This window comes from Canis lupus, chromosome 5 (genome assembly GCF_011100685.1).
Source record: "Canis lupus familiaris isolate Mischka breed German Shepherd chromosome 5, alternate assembly UU_Cfam_GSD_1.0, whole genome shotgun sequence".
NCBI classification, from domain to species: Eukaryota; Metazoa; Chordata; class Mammalia; order Carnivora; family Canidae; genus Canis; species Canis lupus.
The window spans coordinates 74979104-75002039 of NC_049226.1; the positions used below are offsets into that span (position 1 = coordinate 74979104).

At 37.9% G+C, this 22936-nt stretch overlaps 2 long non-coding RNA genes across 4 annotated transcripts; one reads left to right on the top strand and one right to left on the bottom strand.

Annotated features, from left to right (window-relative positions):
• Positions 1-537: 537 nt before the first annotated feature.
• Positions 538-8083, bottom strand: LOC119871945. Its single transcript, XR_005360086.1, has 3 exons — positions 8006-8083; positions 6533-6690; positions 538-772 (listed from the first exon to the last, which is right to left on the bottom strand). It is a non-coding gene; the product is annotated as an uncharacterized LOC119871945 (long non-coding RNA).
• Positions 7310-15212, top strand: LOC102157237. Of its 3 annotated transcripts, none has more exons than XR_005360084.1 (6): positions 7310-7959; positions 10302-10414; positions 10828-10922; positions 11852-11894; positions 12022-12195; positions 13550-15212. It is a non-coding gene; the product is annotated as an uncharacterized LOC102157237 (long non-coding RNA). The 3 variants fall into 3 exon arrangements; XR_005360083.1 differs by having other exon boundaries at positions 7310-7955; XR_005360085.1 differs by lacking the exon at positions 10828-10922 and having other exon boundaries at positions 7310-7955.
• The last annotated feature ends 7724 nt before the right edge of the window (positions 15213-22936 follow it).

A 22936-nucleotide genomic window follows, 5' to 3' on the forward strand; every position in this document is an offset into this window, starting at 1 on the left:
TACCTGTTATTTATTACATGTTATATGTGATCTCTGCATTTATTTCCATAAGACTTTAGTGGACATGTTTCATATATGTATAGAAGTTTAAATATATATATGTATATGTATATAACGGAGTGTATATGTATAGTTACAGTTTCTAGACAGAACCTTTATTTTCTTCTATAGGAAGGAATTCTTTGAGTCTAGACTTATCTGAACAATAAAAATTTAATTTCGACTTGCCCTGTGTATAGGATAGACATTTCATAAGGATGAATCTAATCACAAATGACAGTAAAACATTGTGGGTTATTCCAGGGACTCCTTTTTTATCACTGTGTTTTCTACAAGGTGAAGATTTGTAGGTGTATGAAAGGTAAGTCAATTGATTACTTGTACTTTGAGGTCTTGATTCACACATCACTAAAAAGCTGAGTATTATTTTTCAGTATTGTTTCTTATGGGGAAGTCTATCGGAAAGTTAGCAATTACATTTAGGAATACTGTGCACATCTTAAAACACCATAGAAAAGGAGGCAAATCTGTGGAGAAAATATTTTAATGAGCTAACTTCTAGGAATGAGCAAATTCAGGCAAACTGACAAAAATCTGCCACTAAGCTCACTGGGTGGTATTCTCCAAATGCAAGTCATTTTATATTTTGCTTATTAAAAATAATTTAACAGCATTGTTCTTGTTTACCTGCAGTGAGCACCACTGAAGATGCATCCAAGAAGTGGTGCTGCTTTCACAGGTTCTACTCGGTGAAATTGATCCAACCAGCAGGCTGTGTGTGACGACACATACAAGAGTCAGAAACCACACACACACCAATTAAACAGCTTATTCATAGTCAATATATTTGCTGTCTATCCCTGCAGTTGCATTGTGTCTTCTGTAATTCACGTTGTATCACTGGCTGTTAACTCAAGCTGCATATAATAAAACTTTGAGGTTACTTAAGAGATTATTTTTTAAATTACTGGTATAGCTATAGACTCCTAGAATGGTAGATGCAGGTGAAAAGGACTTTATTTTAGGGTATCCCCCAGTCACAAATGGCTATTTAAGTTTAAATTAATGAAAATTATGGGATGTCTGGGTGGCTCAGTCCATTAAGCATCCGACTCTTGATTTTTGGCTCAGGTCATGATCTCAGGGTTATAAGATCAAGCCCCACATCTGACTCCACACTGGACTTGGAACCTGCTCAGATTCTCTCTCTCCCTCTCCTTCTGCTCTTTCCCTCCCTAAAAATTTAATAAAAATAAATTAAAATTAAATGCTGCTAACCATTTGGTTTCCCAGCTCAATAGCTCATCTTTCAACATGCAGTAACCACATATTATATTGGACAGATTAGACATAGAACACTGACAGCATCACAGAAAGTTCTTTCAACAGCCACATCGATCCCATTGTTCCTGGATGAGATCCCAAAGTGTGTGAAGATCAAATTCTTTGTCCAAACACATCAGTGATTTGTTCAAGTTCATGTCACTTAAATTACTAAACGTAAAAGGAATCTGGCTGTGTTTATAAAGATATGAGTGTATGTATATATTCTTGAATGTGGTCATTAAATGGGGATTATCAGTGGTCTTAAAATTGGATTCAGATACGTGATTTTAAAAATTTTCTGAGGGGCCCCTGGCTGGCTCAATCAGTAGAGAGTGTGACTTGATCTCAGGGTTGTGAGTTTTAGCCCCATGTTTGGTGTAGAGAGAGATTGCTAAAAACTAAACTGCAAAATAATATATATTTTTTCTGAAATGCATTGGGGTATAATTTACATAATACATCCATTTTAAGTATAGATTTCCACAAATTAAAAAACATACACACTAGGAGCTCCTGACTTGGCTTAGTTGGTAGAACATATGACTCTTAATCTCAAGGTTGTGAGTTTAAGTCTTATGTTGGGTGTGGAGCTTTAACTTAATAATACAGTGAGTTTTAAAAAAAAATGTACATACTTACAGTAGTATACTTCAAGATATAGAACATTTCACCACCTTGAGAGGTTCCTTTCTGAACCTGCCCCATTAAACCTACACCAAGGCCCAGCCTCAGGCAATCACTAGCCTGCTCTCTGTCAGAATAGATTAGATTTCTCTTTTTTCTAGAGTGCAAGTCATATATACTTAATGTGCCCTTTCCTGTTTGGTTTACATTCTGTATCCTAGCCAAACTCATTTTTTTAGCTTTTTTTAGGTAGATTCTTTAGGAATTTCTACATAGATGGTCAGGCTATCGTAAAGACAGTTCTATATCATCATTTCCAGCAGTATGCCTTGTATGTCTTTAGCCATATTTCTTTGGCTAGAAGCTCTAGCATAACACTAAATAGAAATTATAAGAGTGAATATTTTCTATTGTTCCTGAAATTAGAGGGAAATATCCCATCTTTCATTATTAAGCATGAAGACATCTATAAGTTGCCAGTTGCCTATCTCCGAGATTTGACCTTCTGCAATTGTGGGAGCTGGTAAAGCAGTCTCTTTAAGGCTGCTGTCTTTGATCTTGAGGTTGAAGTCATCATGAAAGGCAGTTAAAGAAGGAAGAAAAATGTAAAATGGGGTCATCCCGGACAAGATGAAACCCACAAGAGTTGGAATCTATGAGGATGGACAGGAACCTGTGTAAGTTTGTGATGTCCTCAGCTTTGATATTGTGCGTGTCTTGCTGGAGGAGTGTTGCCTTTGTGTGATGGAGTCAAGCAGGCATCTGTCCTGAAAGTCAAAGAAACTGAGGGGATCTAGTGGGAGGAGGAGCAACTATAGGTTTTTCTGCTGTCCCATGAATAGGAAGATTGAAATTCCCGGTAAGCACTGCTTTCACTGCATCCTACAGATTTGGGCAAGTCATGTTTTCCTTTCCATTTAGTTCAAAATATTTTAAAATTTTTCTCCTGTGATCTCTTTTTTGACCCATGGGTTACAAGTGTCTTTTTAAATCTCCAAGTATTGGGGTTTTTTCAGCTATCTTGTACTAATTTCTAGCTAAATTCCATTGTGGTGAGTGCAGATGTTGTGTGGTTTCTATTCTTTCAAATTTGTAAAGGTGTATGAGGGCCCAGAATGTTTTCTGTGAGCTTGAGATGGATATGCAACTGCTGTTGTTGGACAAATTGGTCTATAGACAATATTATATCCAATGTCTGATGTGTTGAATTCAGTATATCCTTACTAATTTTTTTGACTGCTGGATCTTTCCATATCCAAGACAGGAATGTTGAAGTGTCCAGCTCTGACAGCAGATCCATCTCTTCTTACATTTCTATCAGTGTCTACCTCCGTAGTTTGATGCTCTGTTACAGGAGCTTCACAAGTAGTGTGAATACTTTATAATGACAAAATAATCCTACTTTTTTCCCCTATGCCTTATATAATTGCTGTCATTCATTTCATTTGTATGTTAGTATCCATAAGCACATAAACTTACATAGTCAAATATGTTGTTGCTATTATTTTGAGCAAATAATTATCTATTCAATTAATTTAGAATAAGAAAATTAAACATTTTTATTTTGCCTTCAGTATTCCTTCTCTGATACTCTTCCTTTATGGACATCTGAATTTCAGACCTGTGTCATTTTGCTTCTCTCTCAACAACTTTTAACAATTTTCTCCTGTGCTATACATTACATCTCTGTGACTTATATCTTTTAAAACTAGAAGTTTGTACCTCTTAATCCCTGTCACCTACTTCAGCTGCTCCCAGCTCCTCCCCTCTGGTAAACTTACAGTTTGTTTCCTATATGATTCTGTTTCTGTTTTGTTTGTTCATTTGTTCTGTTTTTTAGATTCCACATGTAAATAAGATCAATCAGTATTTGTCTTCTTCTGACTTATTTCACCTAGATAATACCCTCTAGGTTCATCCATGTTGTCATGAATGGTAATGTTTTATTCTTTTCTAGGGTCCAATAATAATCCATCACGTGTGTGTATGTACACCATCTCTTCTTTATCCATTTATCTATTGACAAACACTTAGATTGCCTCCATATCTTGGCTATTCTAAATAAACTGCAGTGAATATAAAGGTGCATGTATTTCTTTGGTGTCTTCCCTTTCTTCAGATAAATAACCAGCAATGGAATTGTTGGCTCAAGTGGTGATTATATTTTTCATTTCTTTGAGGAACCTCCATACCCTTTTCCATAGTGACTTCACCAGTTTACATTCCTACCAACAGTGTACAAGTGTTCCCTTTTCTCCACATCCTGGCCAACACTTGTTATTTTTTGTCTTTTTGATAAGAGCTGACACCTATGGGGTGATACCTTACTGTAGTTTTAATTTGCTTCCCTGATGATGAGGTATGTTGAGCATCTTTTCATGTGTCTCTTGGTGGTCTGGATGTATTCTTTGGAAAAAGTGTCTTCAAGTTCTCTGTCCATTTTTTAATTGTCTTTTTCATATTTATTTGTACAAGTTCTTTATATATTTTGGACATTATCCCTTTTTAAAATGTATGATTTGCAAATATCTTCACCTATTCAGTAGGTTGCCTTTTCATTTTGTTGATGGTTTCCTTCTCTGTGCAAAAGCTTTATAGTTTGATCTAACCTTATTTATTTTGGTCTTTGTTGCCCTTGCCTGAGGGGAGTGATCCAAAAAAAAAAATGCTAAGATTGATGTCGAGGAGCTTACTGCCTATGGTTTCTTCTAGAAATTTTATGGTTTTAAGTCTTACATGCCAGTCTTCAAGCCATTTTGAATTTATTTTTATATATAGTATAAGATGGTAGTTCACTCTCTCCACCACCATTTATTGAAGAGATGGACTTTTCCCCATTGTATATTCTTGCTTCCCTTGTCATAGATTGAATGACCATATAATTGTGGGTTTATGTGTGGGCTCTCTGTTTTATTCCACTGATCTATGTGTCTGTTTTTGTGCCCGTACCATACTATTTTGATTACTACAGCTTTGTAGTATAGTCTGAAATCAAAGAGCATGATACCTCCAGCTTTGTTCTTCTTTCTCAAGATTGCTTTGGCTATTCAGGTCTTTTGTGGCTCCACACAAACTTTAGGATTCTCTGTTCTAGTTCTGAAAAATCTCACGGATATTTTGACAGAGATTGATTGCATTGAGTCTATAGATTGTTTGGGGTAGTATAGACTTTTAAACAGTATTCTTCCAATTCATGAGCATGGTATATCTTTTCATGTGTGCCATGTTCAATTTCTTTGGTCAATGTCTCAGAATTTTCAGAGTACAGGCCTTTTACCTCCTTGATTAAATTTATTCTCTGTTTGACGTAACTATCAATGGTATTGTTTATTATATTTATACATATTATATATGGACATGATGTCCTGGGTAAAAGGAAACCAGCTCTGGTTCCAGGCAAGGTTTCTGCTGTGGGGTTCACTCTGAATAGTTACCTCTGTCTCCAAATTGGGTGCAACAGTGCCCAGTGACCTCATATCTCTGGCAGATCTGAGATGATTTTTTTTATTTGTTTTCCTTGTTCAATTATTTCTACTCATTGTTAAGATGGAATAATGGCTTTCAAGCTCCTTATATATATGAGTGGTATATGGAAATCTATATTACAAGACATTAAAAAATAATTCAGAATCCATATAAGTAACAGGGAAATATTTTTTTAAAATCTGTCAGGTTAAAAAGGAAAGAAAACAAACTTTTTTTCCTATGAAATACCGTTTTATATTAACTTTTGATAGCAATTTCTATATTTTCCTCAAATAACCCATCCAAATAAAAATGCAGGATCTTTTTTTCTCATAAACTAAAGGTCAGTTAAGATGCTAACCTCCTACAAAGGCACCAAGTTCTGTTAAGGTGAATATTGCTGCTAGTGTGAAGAAATGGATACAGATAGCCTCTTAAAAAACAAATGCTCTTTTCCACTAGGACCGTAAATAAGAAAAACAAAAGCCCACAATGGTCCTAACCATAAATATCCTAAAAATGTAACTATGAATCCAAGTTGTTGGAATAAATATTGACCTTGTCTTCCTATAAGAACATTTCTTGACTTGTTAAACTTTTTCGTTGACAGACTATTGCATTTAGTCATAAAAATAGTGAAATTTAAATGGTGCTTAAAATCTAAATAATATTTAATGGTATGTAGTGAAATATATGACCTCCATTTTTATGAGAGTATATTAGAATGCCTTCTTTTCTTAGCCTTGAATGATAATAGAGTGTAAAGCACTATTCTCAAATTTTTACTAAACTCATCAATGAGGGAACCACCAAGAATATAAGACCTCAGTTAAAGAACAATGGAGAAAGAAGGAGATTGGTTAGTCAAGACAGAAATGTCTAAATATGCCTAAGATTGCTAAATTATGTATAAGATTGGCTGTCTAAAGGCCAATAAATTATATTATCAATATTTTCTGGTTAACCTCTAACTTTATTGAGCTCTAAACTACTTGCACATATATCAGTTGTGGATTGTTAGTCAAATACATTGTGACCACAGAGTTACACCTCCAGGAATATCAAATTAGAGTCCTGCAGGATTTTTATAAAATGCTCTGATGCCAAAAGTAATTACCTTTGTCCCTTTCTAGATGCAGCTCCATAGGTCAGCTTGTTTTCCAAACCAAGATACCTTTTGGGTTCAGATGGATGAAGTGAAAACTCCTACCCCCTGCACATCCTCACTGAAGGTTTATGTACAATATACAGCCCAGACAGACCAGGTATAGCATGCTAAAATAAATAAGGTAAGAAATCAGTATACAGCAGCCCCTGAAGACCTTCATTTATCTTCCAGATAGTAAATTCCATCAGCATGTTTAAAGGAGGACAAAACTGCCTGAGTTGTCCTGGAGGAAAATGAAACAGAGTTGCAGATCCAATGTTAACCCTTTCTTACCCACATGTAAATAATGTTTCCATGGACTGTCTAGTATTTGGTTTGGGTGGTGGCAAAGGATACAGTTTTTTAAAGGGCAAAATCATAACTCTCGTGCAGATGTAAAAAGAACACATGCCACAGATCTTATATAACTCAATTAATTAGCAAGCCAGCAAAATGTTCCATTGGTTCAAAGGATAATTCAAACAATGTACCCATTTATAGGCAATCAGAAATGCAGAAATGAATTTACACATAAATGCTAAACTTGTCAACATTTACGGGACAATAATAAGTTGCACTTCACAAACTCATTAGCATTTCTATGGAAAAATAATAAATTACAGTAATATAAGAAACTACAGATTATAAAATAGCTCAAAAACAATGAATTAGAAGACTTAGCAAGGGGGAGCGAGATAGAAACCCATTCATCTTTTGTGTGGGTGTGTGTACATCTTCGATGTGTCAGTTTTTCCTGACAATGGACACTTTTATCAAGTATTTACCTAGAAGTGGATTTGCTAAATCAGGGGTATTCATATGCTTCAGTTTAGTGGATATTGACAGGTTTTTGTTCTCAAATGATAGTGTCAACTTACACATTCATCAGCCACATAGAATTCTTTATATGCTCTTTAAAATTAGGAAGTTCTGAATCTCAGTTCAGATCTACAGAGGGTAAATCTTTGAACAGTCTCCTTTGTAGATCTCCTGCATCCTAAATTTTTAGAGCTTTAATCTGGGTATAATAAAGAATATATCTGTTTTTTGCTTCTGGTTCCAAGTAAAGAATTTGTAAAAACCCTTGTAATTTGAGTGACAGGTGTTATCTTTATTATGCTAATTAGGGGACTCTAGGTGAGGCCCCTAGTTACCTTCAGGATGGAGGCTGGTCCCCTGAGAGACTCACCCCTGGTTAAACCATTGTAACTTTAGGTAGCTCAACTTCTGGGAAGAAGGAGGGGACTTGGAGATTCAGTTCAGTCACATGTCCAATGATTTAATAAATCATGCTTACATAATGAAGCCTCACTACAAACTCTAGACACAGAACTCAGTGAAGATTTCCAGTTTGTGAACACATTGTGGCTGGTACCTGAAGTTGGCACAAATAGTAAGTACGTGCAACTTATTTGTTGAATGAATAAGTACATGGATTCTAACCTGAGTCTTACATCTAGCTCTTGAGTAAATCATTGTAGAAGTATAAATTCTATGGGCACAAGCCAGTCTAGGTAGGGCTTGATGTTCTGTCCATGCAGACAGATTCTAGAAGGTTATGGCTAAACAATGGGAACACTGTGTGTAGGAAGGCTACATATCATCATGGCAAATGACACTCTCTAGAACAATCATTTTCAGTTCAAAGTAGGTCAAGACAAATTGACCATCTGACTTGTGGTCCATACAGTGGGCCCTGGCCCAATAGGATTAAGAGGAAGCCATTGTGTCTCATATTCTCACAATATGGAGAGGATTCTAGTCTATAATTCATAAATACTTAGTGAGGCTTAAACTCCACAGACAAAATATTGTTCATCTCTAGGGACTCAGATTGGCCCAAGAGGAAAAAAAAAAATCTAAAACTGGTATTAGGCATTCATAAACATTCACAAACAGCACAATACCCTCCAATATCAGGATGACACTTTAGCCTTCATTTCCTAATAGTATATAATTTTGGGGAAAAGAATTATATTGGACTTTGGATATCTGGCTTAGATATTTTGATTTTAACCTCTGTTCACAGTGCAGAGTAAGTTTTGGTCAGTGGAGCAAGTAGAAATGAATGCCACAGGAAAAAGGATCTAATGCTAACCCAGTGAATTGAAAAAAGGAAGAGCAAAGAGAGAAAATGGACAATCACTACACATGCTTATCAGACTTTATCTAGATTCAAAGTTTTACTGAAAACTTTTTTTTTTTGTTGTTTAACTCCTAGGACTCATATTCACTATTTACTTCTCCTACACAGGATATGCTTAAGAATTTTTTTTAAAGACTTTGTTTATTCATGAGAGACACAGGAAGAAGCAGGCTCCCTGTGGGGAGTCTGATGTGGGACTCCATCCCAGGACCCTGGGATCATGACCTGAGCCAAAGACAGATGCTCAACCACTGAGCCACCCAGGTGTCTCAAGAAATTTTTTTCTAATTTAACGATTTTTGAATGACTAAAGAGATCTGACTCTATCATGGAAACCCCACTGGTGACTTCCGGCCAACCATGAGTAGCTTCAGTATCAAATTCAGGCAAGAATCATCTCCATATTGAACAGGGCAGGAAGACTCTGTTTGAGGTGATTAGGGAACACCCCCCACTCTGAGCTCAACACTCAAACCCAGGACAGGAGAGAGTTTCTAAGTGCTGGCGTGAGAGGCAGAACAAGTCATCTGTGTTTGCTGATTAGATTTACCCAAAGGAAGATTACACTCTGTAGTAGCTTTGTGACACTAAGTAGTTTTACAACCAGGAGCAAGGCCCACGTCCAAATTAAGCTTTTAACATCTCGTAGAAACTGGGAAAGCCCTTGGTGCTATCTTCCTCGATATTTTACATTCAAAAAGATGGGCTGCAAAACCAACAAGAGGCTTTTCCAGAGACTTAACATCTCAGAGAGACAGGAAAAAAAAAAAACAAACTAAAAAGCTTTCTAACATAAATGTTCTAGAAAAGGAAGATCAGGTGCTTGTGTAGAGTTTGATAAAGCTGAGGGTAATGTGAAGACCATCTAGTTCAGTGTATTTAAATGTTTGTTGTTGTTGTTGTTGTTGTTGTTGTTTTTAAGTACTGAAGCAGTCCTAGAGAGGGGCAGTCTACTAGCCAGAGTTGTACAGAAAAATAGAACCAATAGGATGTGTGGACATTCCACTAGCCATATAGACAAAGAGATGGATTCAAAGGGATTGGCTCATGTTATTGTTGGGCTGGCAAGTCTGAAATTTGCTGAGCAGGCTGGAAACCCAGGGAATAGTTGATGCTGCAGTTTGAGTGTCAAAAGTAGTCTGCTAGCACAATCCCCTCTTCCATCCTCAGACTTTTCCTCTTAAGGCCTTCAACTGATTGAATGAGGCCCACCTACATTATAGAGGTTAATCTGCTTTATCCAAATTCTTCTGAATTAAATGTTAATCACATGGAGAAAATACCTTCATAGTAGCATCTGGACTGATGTCTCACCACCTGTCCAGGTGCCAGGATCTCACCAAACTGACATAAAATTAATCCTTACAGGCAATGTGAGCCTGGTATGCAGTAAAACCCTCTAAAGGGCTAGATGGAATTGTGATATCTTTCTGAAGAGTGTCTGAGAAATATTCCTGTACTACTGTTATTGAATAAATCAGCTACTTAAATGGGGGAAAATTCAGGTGACTTGACATAGACGAAGTTCTTTTGAGTTTTTATAGTTTGGGAGAAGCAAAGACAATCATAATTTTTCTTTTCTGGATAATGAAGCTTGCTTTGAAATATGTGAATATCAGAAGAATGCCCTCAGGCAAAGAAGATGCAGCTTTTTAAGAAAAGGATCCAATTTGGGTAGTAGGAACGGTGCTTCCCTGGCCACATAGGTAAGGAGATTCTGACCTTCTGATGATAAGCAAATATTATTCCTGTCACTGCAGGGGACCAGCTACAATCTGAGAAGTAAAGACATTTGCAATTTACAGTTTCACTGTGATATGGCAAAAAAAAAAAAAAAAAACCCACAAGATGTGGAAATACAGCTTTTCGGAGTTTGTCTACACACCTACAACCCATGCTAAGAATTAGATGTAGTTAGCCTTAAAATGATGACTTTAGATATTGTGCAGGGCTCGGTACTTTGGGAGAGTAGCAGATAGAACAGAATAGAAGGGTGCATTCAAGCACTAAATAGAGATGTTAAGAAAAGCTTGCAGCAGGTGAAGTTATTATTCACCTGATATGTTGCTATCTCTCAGATCATTGGATACACCTTAAAATGCAAATTGCTCTTTTCTAGATATCGGTGATTTTTTCTCTATACTGGAAGCCTGAAGATAATTTGGGCTTTCTACCTACGGCCTTGTTTTTCAGCTTCCAAAATTCTGTACAGAGGTAAAGTTACCTCATTCTGTCCCATGGATTCCTCTTTCTCTTTGAGTCCTCATCATCCTATCGAGTCTGTTAATGACAACTTCTAGCACTAAGGAAATTAAACCACTCTAAGACACAGATTTATGGAGACGTATTTGCTAGTGTTTACTTCACAGAAATCAATGTGCATAATAACACTGAATTGTTACTCTAGTTTCCAGAGCCCATACCCTAAGTTCCTTTTTCTTATTCCACCTTCTACTTTTTTTTTTTTTTTAAGAGAGGCTGGGAGAGGGTGGAGGTTGGGGGAGGGGCAGAAGACGTGGGAGAGAGAGAGAATCCCAAGATCCAGAGCAGGATCCAGTGCAGGTCCGACATGAGGCTGGATGTCCCAACCTTGGGATTATGACCTGAGCCGCAATCAAGAGTCAGACCTTAATTGCCTGAACCACCCACGTGCCCCTAATTTTTTTTTTTAACTATTCTTGTTTGACAGTCAAGAGTAGCAGAATATACCACTTTGGCATAAGGGTTATTTTGAGCTAAAAGCAACCTAGAAGCAGAGGCGAGAAAAGCTCTCTGTCCTCTCATTTGCCTAAAAGCAAGACATAAATTTGTGAAGGTGTCCCCTCTCCCTTCTCTGCCAGGAAGGACAGGTGTTTGTCACTGGACACAAGTCTAGACCCCAGTCAGCTCTGAGATGACATGCTGGGATCTAACAAACATTACTAAGGGGCCCTTAGCTTACCGTAGTTTACTGCCCTAGAAACTCAAAGTCCTTTTCCTTTGTCTTGTCACCTCTCTGATAAGGTATGGTTCTTTTTATTCTGATCCTATATAAGCCCAAGGTCTAGCCACCCCTGTGGGTTCCTTACCACCAAGTACTGCTAAGTATGGGAGACGCACATGTTAATAAACTTGTTTTTTGCTTGTTGATTTGTCTTTTGCAGCGCCCCACCCAGACAACCTCCTAGGAGCATAGAAGAAAAAACAGTTAAGTTTTAGGGAAGGAAAAAAAATCTTCCTTGTATTATAGTCTTTTTCTCCCCCTCCCCACCTTGAATGCAAAGTATTTCATTCTTTGAGTTCATAAAAATGCCTCGTTTGCCTTATTTCCTAGATTCTAAAACCCTATCCGTGGTATGGTACTTCATAAATTTAATAACATTGTGGGATCAAGCCTGATTTGAGGGTCTTAAAACTAAAACTCAGTATGATAAAACGGAAGTAAAGCAAGGTGATGATCAGGACTTCAAAGGAACAAGTACCGTGTGATTTCTGGAACTGAATGGAGGTAGGTTTTTCTTGTATTAATACTTTTATACTTTAAAGTTAACTACATTTTTATATACCTAAAATATACGTTATATTATAAATGTATGTGTCTATACATCCAATGTATTTCATATGTATGATGAAGTGGTGAAGACATCCACTTGGGATGGCTGATTTCTGATTTAGATGGAGCCCGGGCTGGTGCTCCCCCTTGAGATTTTCTTTAGTCATTTTTAACCACTGTTTATGTAATTCATGGATTGGATTGTTTTTGAAATAGACTTCCTCAGACTTAATTTCGTTGGGAATAAACACGTTTGACAATATTCTATATTCTCCAAGATCATCTCCTAGAAAACCCTCTTTATATTTGTGTAAAAGGAAAAAAAAATCTCCCCTTACAACAGTACTTGCCTAAGAGATATCAAAAGAAAAACAGATTCTCTTAAAGTTATTCTAATCCACCAGCCTTGTTTAAGAACGGGAATGACCCCAGATATACTCGGCTGGTGTTTGGCCTGACTGAAGACTCTTTCCTGATGAAGGAACATTAGGATTTGTTTCAACCAGTCGTGAACAGACCAAGGGATGCCTCCTGCCTGTCAGAGAGAGCACTCTCAATGCTTAACAGGAATTCCCGCCATGAAATCCCCTTCCTAACACCCCCACCTAAGTACTCAGTGATATTCTTCCCAGGTAGTATCTTCTTAAAATTGGCAAATAAGGGATCCCTGGGTGGCGCAGCAGGTTAGCGCCTGCCTTTGGCCCAGGGCGCGGTCCTGGAGACCCGGGATCGAGTCCCACGTCGGGTTCCCGGTGCATGGAGCCTGCTTCTCCCTCTGCCTGTGTCTCTGCCTCTCTCTCTCTGTGCTACTATCATGAAAAAAAAAAAAAATTGGCAAATAAAAACCATCAGCCTTAAAACCTGCCTTATTTTGTACTGGCTTTGGTTGGTTTTGTAGTACTTTTGAACCTACATTCAGGATATTAATTGAATTTATGGTTTATAGAGATCTGAAAATATACTTACAAGAATAAAGCTGAAGTTCTGTGTAGACAGTGTTTTATCTAGTATTGACTCCTCCAATTACAAAATTATGTCCTTTTTTCCCCATTATTTTTTAGAACTGTCCTATCTCTGATAATTTTGTCAACACATTTTCAGAAACTGATATTTTTTTACCCTTTTACCCCCTCCTTTGATTGGCTTTGTGCTCATGGTTAGAACACCAGCGGTTTACACATGAGGTGTGTGTGTGTGTGTGTGTGTGTGTGTGTGTGTGTGTGTGTGTGTTGTTGTTGTTGTTGTTGTGCTTTTGGAGCTTTAAAAAAAAAAATTCATGCCAAAACCTTTGTTTCATCCTCCACTGCAGAGTACATATCATGAACGTATCCAGCTGAGCTTAATTATACCAAACAAAGCAAATAGAACTTGGGAAGAGCTTCTCTCTGCACCTGCTTCTCCAAGAAAACAAGGAAATTGGAGTGGTCTTTTCGTGGACTCAGTGTGGCTGTGGCAGGGGCCGTGAGACAATAGGAAAAGGCAAAGATTGGAGTTACATTTTCCTAACAAATGGGTAATCCGTCCTCAATCCAAATTGGTTGAACGCTACAACCCTCATTGTTTCCATTTCATTTAATGCCCATAAAAATGAATTCACTTGAATTCAATGGCTGTAGGCTCAGAATATTCGCAGTGTATTTGTGTTGGACTCTAAGACTGATCTGTTCGGCTTTTTTTATTCGCTTTCTATGAAAGAACATTAACCCAAGACTAAGAAAGTAGAGAAAGATGCTCAGAATTCCATCACAAATTAAATTATTTTCAAATTTCTTTCCACTCCAAGCTCACATACTAATTTTACACAGCTATCATCAATGCTTTTATATGGTTATGTTAACCATGTATTTTGTAATGATATTTAGTGGGTACATAATATTACATCAGGTCGATTAAGCAGTTTCCTTAAGCATTCTATCATTCAGGGGAGTGCAGACTGAAGCTGTTTTTACTGAAACAAATGATTAAAATTAACCTGTTGTTTAATAGGAATGCAAATGGATTTTTCTACATTGCCATTTTTTTTTGAGGGGGCGGGGCAAAGGGAAAGAGTCTCAAGCCGACTCCTCGCTGAGCACATAGCCCAACACAGGGCTCTATCTGAGGACCCTAAGCTCATGACCTATGCGGCAATCAAGAGTTGGACACTTAACTGACTGAGCCACGCAGGCACCCCTGCCATTTATTTTAAAATAAATTCCATATAGTGGTCAAATACTATGTACTTTTCTGATGACCCATGATGAATTTTCAAATGCATGCATATCTTTTTCTGAATGACCTGAGCATAATTTACAAACATCACATCTCTTTTTCCACAAATAAAGTGACTATTTCCTAAATATGGCTTTTCTCTAGGCAATCACAATAATATTTATCAAAACCAGGATACTTAACTCTAATACTGGACTCTCATATATTACACATTTCATACTCAAGAGTTACCAATTGTCCTAATAATGTCCTGCTTAATAATTTTTTTCTTGAATCAAGTCCAATCCAGAGTCACATTCAGTTGTTATGTACCTTTATTCACCTTTAATATGAAACCATTTTCAGCCTTTTTTTTGGTCTTTCGTGACCTTAAAATTTTTGAAGGACACAGGCCAGTTATGTTACAGAATATCCTTCCACTTATATTTCCCTGATGTTTCCTTGTGACTGGATCCAGGTTATGCATTTTTAGCAGGAAATCCACAGACTGGATGCTGTGTCTTCCCATTGCATTATTTTAGAAGATGCAGGATGTCAGCTTGTCAATTTGTTGGTGATGCAAAGTTGATCATTTCATTAGATGGTGTTGACCAGTTTTCTTCCCCATAAAGTTACTATTTTTTCTTTTGTAATTAATAAGTAATTTGAGGGAGATACTTTGAGATTATGTAAATATTCTATCCATTAAAATTTTATCCACTGTATTTAGCATCTATTAATGATACCTGCCAGCATCAATCATTACTGTGATGGTTGCAAAAAAAGTGATTTTATAATAAAATAGCATTTCTATATTTATTAATCTTCCGCTCTACATGACAGCTTTCTCCTTCCCAACATTCATTTATTTCTATCAGTATAGACTTATATTTGCTTATTTAATTCAGTGCATGTTCTGTTACTATCTATCATTTTCTGCTCGGATTGTTCCCAATTTTGCCTGCAGGGAACCCCTGCAAATTGGCTCCTAACAAGTCCCTGTAATATTTTAAACACTGATTTACTTTTTGGCACAAGATGTTCTAGGCTTATCCTGAAGTTTCTCTATCTCCTCCAAGAATCCCTGATTCCTTTAGTGGGTATTGGCATAGAAAGCAAGGTCTGTGTGCTTGGACAAAATAGTGAAACTTTGTGGCATTTGACCCATGACCCACATGCCCCCAGCTCAGTGTGGCAAAAGCAGTACTCCGTGTGGGGAAGCTGAAGATACAGGTTCCCTCTTCCTGTAGCTCACAGGCTTGGACCATAGTTCTTCGCAAAAGGAATAAGTCACTAGCATTTCTGATTTCCTGCAGCTCCTAATGACAGAAGCAGTTTTCCTAGAAGGCATAGCTGAGAGGACCAGGCTCTTTTTCCCCACAAAGGATGGAAGGAAGCTCCACTCCAAGTGTGGCAACCCAAGAGTGACTGGCCCTAATTGTCTTTGCCCCAGCTTACTCTTAAGGTGAAAGTTTCATGCTGGAGGGAGAAGCCAGCCATGGTTATACTAGCCATCCAACACCTGCTTTTAGAGCAAGGGAGAAAGGGCCACTGTCCTTACCTGCAGCTCCTGGACAATATCCAAGAATTTCTTCCCACAGAAACCCCCAGAAAGGCCAGCTGTACAGATGACTGCTATATAGAATAGACTGCTATTCTGCTTTGCTTGGGAAAGGATATCAAAATATCCATACTTAAAGAGATTGACAAACAGGTGAGATCTTGGTGGAGTGTTTAACAGGGAGCACATAGCTCCATGATAACGGTAGCAAACAACACAATATATTAGGGCACTTAAAAGTTGAACAGATCAAGGAAAGACATAGTAAGAGTCATCCTCAGGGGGTTCCTGCGGGGCTCAGTTGGTTGAGTGTCTGCCTTCAGCTCAAGTCATGATCCCAGGGTGCTGGGATCAAGTCCCACATTGGGCTCCCTGCTCAGTAGGGAGCCTGCTGGTTCTTCTCCCTCTGCCCCTTCCCCCAGCTCATGCTCTCTCACTCACTCTGCTATCTCTCTCTTGGGCGCTCTCTCAAATAAATGGGTGAAATCGAAAAAAAAGCCATCTGGTTTCACATTCAAACTTTGAGGGTTGGGAAGGCTATGTCTAAGTGCTAAGCTGCACCCAACTCAGGAGAAATTAGAACTCATTGTGACACAGAGGTAAGTAGAAACAATCCCCAAATCACATACCCATCAACAAAGGATGGAAGGCTCATTCTCACTAGAGGATCAAGCACAAGCTCTAACACAACACTGACTGAACAATAAGCAACTCAGAGGTAATCTTTAGGAGACTGGGCTTAAAAATAAAATCACAACCATCCCTGGTAGTCTTGAATATTGCAGGCATGTCCAAGACTGTGCCCTTCCAGGAGTGACTGGAGAGGGATTTCCAAACTGCTAATCCCTGTCTGAACACGCAGCAAAGACCTAAACTTGAACTGTAGTAGAAGCCTCCAAACCATACATACATAAAACGGTAAAAGCTAAAATCTGGCTGGCCAACAGGGCTTAAGCACAGATGTTGAGCAAAATGTGGCTTATGCTGACCCAGGGGTAATGTCTAAGCAGCATTTGACAAAATCCAATACTTTTCAGACTAAAATATAATTTAACAATCTGAGCACAGATATTAGATGTTATAGATATATTAGACACTAGAGATGTTAAAAAGGCAAAAAAATATTTTAAAAACTAGAGACGTGACAATGTCTCAAAAAGACAGAATTTATAAAAAAGAAATAAATGGAAACTCAAGTTGAAAAGTATAACACAACTTAAAAACTCAGTAGAGGAAAGACAATGTCAAGATAATGAGAACACAAGTCCCAAGCAGGAAGGAAATTTTTGCAAAGGCACATCTGATAAAGGACTATTATCTAAAATATACAAAGAACTCATACAACTCAACAATAAGAAAACCTGATTAAAAAGCAGGACAAAGACATCAACAGACATCTCACCAAAGAAGATAAGCAGATAGCAGGTCAACATGTGAAAAGATGTTGCACATCATAAGTCCTCAGGGAAATGCAAACAAACCTTTAGAATGCACCGAATCCAAAATCACTAATAACATCAAATGCTAATGAGGATGTGGAGCAACAGAAACTCTCGTTCACTGCTGACAAGAATGGGAGAGAGTTTGGCAACTCCTTACAGAACTAAACAGACCCTTGTAATAGCCAACAATCACACTCCTCGATATTTCCCCAAAAGAGCTGAAAACTATGTCCAAACAAAAACCTCAGTGTGGATGTTTATAGAGCTTTATCTGTAACTGCCAAAACCTGGAAGCAACTGAGATGTCCTTCAGTACGTATGGATAAGTAAACTGTGGTCCATCCAATGGAATATTACTCAGTGCTAAAAAAAGAAATAAGCAACCAAGTCATTAAAAGACATGAAAGAAGTTAAGCACATATTGCTCAATGAAAGAAGCCAATCTGTAAAGGCTACATACTGTATGATTCCAACTATATGACATTCTAGAAAAGACACCACTAATGGAGACATTAAAAAGATCAGTGGGGAGATCCCTGGGTGGCTCAGCAGTTTAGTGCCTGCCTTTGGCCCAGGGCGTGATCCTGGAGTCCCAGGATCGAGTCCCACATCGGGCCCCCGGCATGGAACCTGTTTCTCTGTCTGCCTGTGTCTCTGCCTCTCTCTGTCTCTGTCTCTGTGTCTCTCATGAATAAATAAATAAAATCTTAAAAAAAAAGAAAGATCAGTGGTTTCCCAGGATTTGGGGTGGGAGGGACTACAGAGGATTTTTAAGTCAGTAAAAATATATGATACTGTAACAATGGACACAGGTCATTCTACATTTTTCCAAATCCGTAGAACATATGACACCAAGAATTAACCTTAATGTAAACAATGGATTTTCAGGTAATAATAATGTGTCACTGCAGGTTCATGAGTTATACCACTCTGGTGGTGAATACAGACAATGGGAAGGCTACGCATGTATTGGAGAAAGTATGTGGGAAATTGCTTCTCTCGTTTTCTTACCAACCTAAAACTTGCTCTAGAAGGATATCTATTTAATATTGTCCTAGAGGACGCAGGCAGGAAAATTAGGCAATACGAAGTAACAAAGTTCATACAGATTGAAAGAAAGAAAGGTCTATTCAAAGATGGCATGATCTTTTTTATATATAAAATTCTAAGGAATAACTAAAAACACTATTAAATAAACTAATTCAACAAGGTGATGGGATACTAGAATATTTTAAAAGCCAATTTCAATTTCTATATACTAGCAACAATCCAAAATGAAATTATTAAAAACAAAAATACATTCACCCAGGGTACTCTAGGAAATTGCAATATCCGATAGGAGTAGCCCCTGGGCTTAGGATGTAGCAAAATATTTGCTTAAGTATGGATTTTGTTATTAAGATTATGCAAATGTCTCTAAAAAGTGTGCATCTCGATCTATGTAAGAAGTTCTGACTACTGAATGAAATCAATTTGTTGCCGGAAGGAATCACACCAGTTTGGAAAGAAAATTAACAAATATTTACACCAAAAAAGAAAGACAACTTGGTTAGGAGTGAGCAGACCTAGTAAATTAAGCATGTAAAAAATTGTTGAAGGTTTCTTTAGAATCCATTCAATCAGAGCAATTTTGTTAAAGGAATATACTGTAGATATGGCCAAATCACTTTGGGATCGCTAAGAAATAACTAAAAAGCATGACCTTATCAAAAGAACTTGTCAAAAGATACATTTGATTGTACACACATTCTGTCTCTCAAACTAAAAAAAATCCATGTGTCTTTTTAATCCACTTAGAAGTTCTAACAATGGGCAGAAGCCATACCCTTGATTTGATCCTTGCTACATAAGCTCTATCATCCCTTCTTGAACAAAGACTTTCTGATTTTTATCTGTCACCACTTGAGGATAAAAAGCACTTGCCTCTTTCAGCTCTATATGTCCTGAATGGGATCTATGCTCTTTTACCTCCCAAATTATTTAAGACCACACACAGTTTTATCAAAAATTTCATCACAGAATAAGATGAATGGCCATTAATACAGTATTCAGTAGCAATTTAGCTGCAGTCTGCCTATTAACTACCATTGGTGTTGATACCACATGTTCGTTTCCATGAAAGCAGACCCTCCTAGTCAGATTGGGCTGGATGTGGGAAGAAATAACCCCAAATTACAGTGGCTTAGTTATATTTTACCCCCCAGTCCATGCAACAGGTGGCCCTGAAGATCTGTGATCAGGGATACAGGCCAAGGGGACAGCCATCTTTGCAACTATTACCAAAAGAGAAAAAAGTCTCTGGAGGGCTTCACGTCAACAATTCAATTCTCTGATCCAGAAGCACAGGTCACTTCTGCTTACATGTCATCACAAGTCACTTGACTTCAGTCAATCACATGGGTTTTTAGAAGTGAAATCCTTACATGCGAGAACCAATATTAATGAAGGAGTTATACATTTGTGGGGGGATTTATTTATCCCTACAAAAAAACATCAGGGTTTCAGAAATAATGGTCAAATTGGAAAACCATTTTTGTACTAAAACAGAGCATCAGATGAGTGTGTGCAGGGGTGCGCAGCCTGAGAAAAATGGTATACTAAACATGCTGAAACTAAGTGACATAGAACAGTGGAAAAACATATTTCAATTTTGGTTTAAATATACCTTTCTTCTGGTCCCTCTGCTGGAGCAATCATAATATAATACCTATGTCATTTAGCAAAACTCCCTCTCACCTATCAAGATTAATCATAACACTTTCATTTAACTGAAATACTTATTATCTCAAGTCTGCAATGTCTGCCACAAAGAAAATTAGCAAGTGATATAGTTAAAAGGGATATTAAAGTCAATTAGCGGTATAACTGTAAACATTATTGCTTTTATTAACTTAGCCCCACACTGCATAAAGCAAAAGTTAGTAAAATTGCACTCCACTACCAAGTGGTAGTGCTGGGGTTAAAAATCAGGCAGTCCATCACTGCTTTGGCTAGATGCACTATTTCCTTTGATATGCCAAAGTGAAAAAATAATTAATTATTCATTAATCAAAATCAAAATATCAAAAACCAAAGTCTTCCATTCATAATAGCAAAACATGCTGTGAGATAACTAGAAACCATTTTTAAATATTACGTTTTAAAGGACCATGGTATTAATAGATAAAGAGACCACCGAAAAAGAGCCTGACTGACCCCAGACACATACTCAGGGATGTGTGTAGGCCTGATTTCTGAAAGAAGCAGTGTTACAAATCACTGGAAATGATGGCTTCTTATCAAATGCTAATGGGAAAACTTAACATCCAGGGAAAAAATACATATATTCCTTTCTCATATTACATACCAAAGTCAAGCCCAAATATTCTAACCACCTCAATGAGTAAAGCTAATCTAAAATGTCTGGGAAATATAATTATCCTTAGGATATTAGGGTAAAGAAGATTTTCTTAAAGCAGCACAATCATAAAGGAAATGTCACTACACCTGCACAATAAAATAAGTTATAAACAGCTTCAAAATGTAAGACACAGACAAGGAGTATCTTTATAGCTTATTCAACCAGCCAGTATAAAGAAATCCTAAAAATCGGTAATGCACAAAATATGTATGAGCAATTCACCTGAAAAGCAATAAACACGTGGCAAAAAAATGTTCAGCCTCACTGGTAATCAGGAAAAATGCAAATTGAAGCCAATATTTCAGTCTCATACAGGAGAACCTGTAGTATATTTTGAGGAAATTGATCTTAGGAGAGAATCAACAGATTGTGTTATTAATGGCTAATATGACAAGGAGAGAGAGAAATTCATATTTTGCTTTGATATTATTTGTAGGCTCTTTTTTTGGCTTCCTTCACTACATCAATTTTTACTATAAATAGTCCAGGGACAGACAGCAGAGGGGATATAATCAAAGCATGCCAGAAAGTAATGTGCGCAGCAGTCTTGAAGGAATTTAGAGGTTTGTAGCATCATTGAGTTGACAGCCTTGCAGCAAACATACACCTACACAAGAAATGTAGCCCAAAGTAAAGACACTCTTGGCATATCATTTAACAGGGTGCTAATTAGATGAACAACAACAAGAAACATGCCAAGAAGATGCTTTTGGAGATTCTTTAAAATGCTGAATGGATAAAATGCTAAATATTCTCATTTGAACTCAAGATGTGTGGGTATATATTGCTACATAACCTGCCCCCACCCCCAGACATAGGGGTTTAACACAATACTTTATCGCTTGTCATAGTCCTGTGCATTGACTGGGCTCAACTAGACAGTTCACACTTGAGGACTCACAGACCATTGCCATCAAAGAGAGGCTGGCCCTGGAGGCTCACATGTTAGATCTCAGCTGAGGCTGGGTGGAACATTTGAGGGGTGGCCAAGAATCCTTACATGCCCTGGTTTCCCCAGAACAAGAATAAGATAAAATCCACCAGCTTCTTGTCACTAGCCTCTAAAAACCCAGAACATCAATTCCATTGCATTCTAGTGGTCAAGCAAGTCACTAAAGACAGCCCAAAGTCCAGAGGGCTGGGGATGGGGTAAACCATATGCCATCTCTTCAAGTGAGAAGCAGTGCGTGGAAAGAGGAGGGAAGTCTCCCTCTGCCTGTGTCTCTCTGTTTCTCATGAATAAATAAATAAAATCTTTTTTTAAAAATGGGACGCCTGGGTGGCTCAGTGATTGTCTGTCTTTGGCTCAAGGCATGATCTCGGGGTCCCAGGATCGAGTCCCACGTCGGGCTCCCTGCATGGAGCCTGCTTCTCCCTCTGTCTGTGTCTCTGCCTCTCTGTGTCTCTCATGAATAAATAAATAAAATCTTAAAAAAAAAAAAAGGAAAGAGGAGGGAAGGAATGGCAGATGGCTATCTTTGGAGACTTACTACCATCCAAGAGAACTTCAACAACCCTTCACTCCTTGGAGCATATTACTTAAATGATTCTGAGTGATCAGCCTCTCCGTGTGTTAGCACTCTGCGTGAATGGATGATTCTTCAAGCTTTTTTCCCCAGCCATCCATGCATGGAGGCGAGCTAGTACCAACAGAAGTCTGAGTCATGACTGCCACCATGCAAAAGGGATCATGTTATCTCTGTCTTCCTAAAATAAATCCTTCATGGCAGGTTACTCACCTGGCTTGTTGAGGGGGATTGTCTGAATCACTGACTACCAATCAAACCAAGTCTAAGAAATCAAACTGATTAAATGACATTTTAATTTTTTTTAAATTTTTTTTTTATGATAGTCACAGAGAGAGAGAGAGAGAGAGAGAGAGAGAGAGAGAGAGGCAGAGACACAGGCAGAGGGAGAAGCAGGCTCCATGCACTGGGACCCCGACGTGGGATTCGATCCCGGGTCTCCAGGATTGCGCCCTGGGCCAAAGGCAGGCGCCAAACCGCTGCGCCACCCAGGGTTCCCTAAATGACATTTTAAAAATAGTTTGTGTCTAAAGAAATTTCTTCCTTGGTATCATTTTATTCATGTATTCTTAACTTT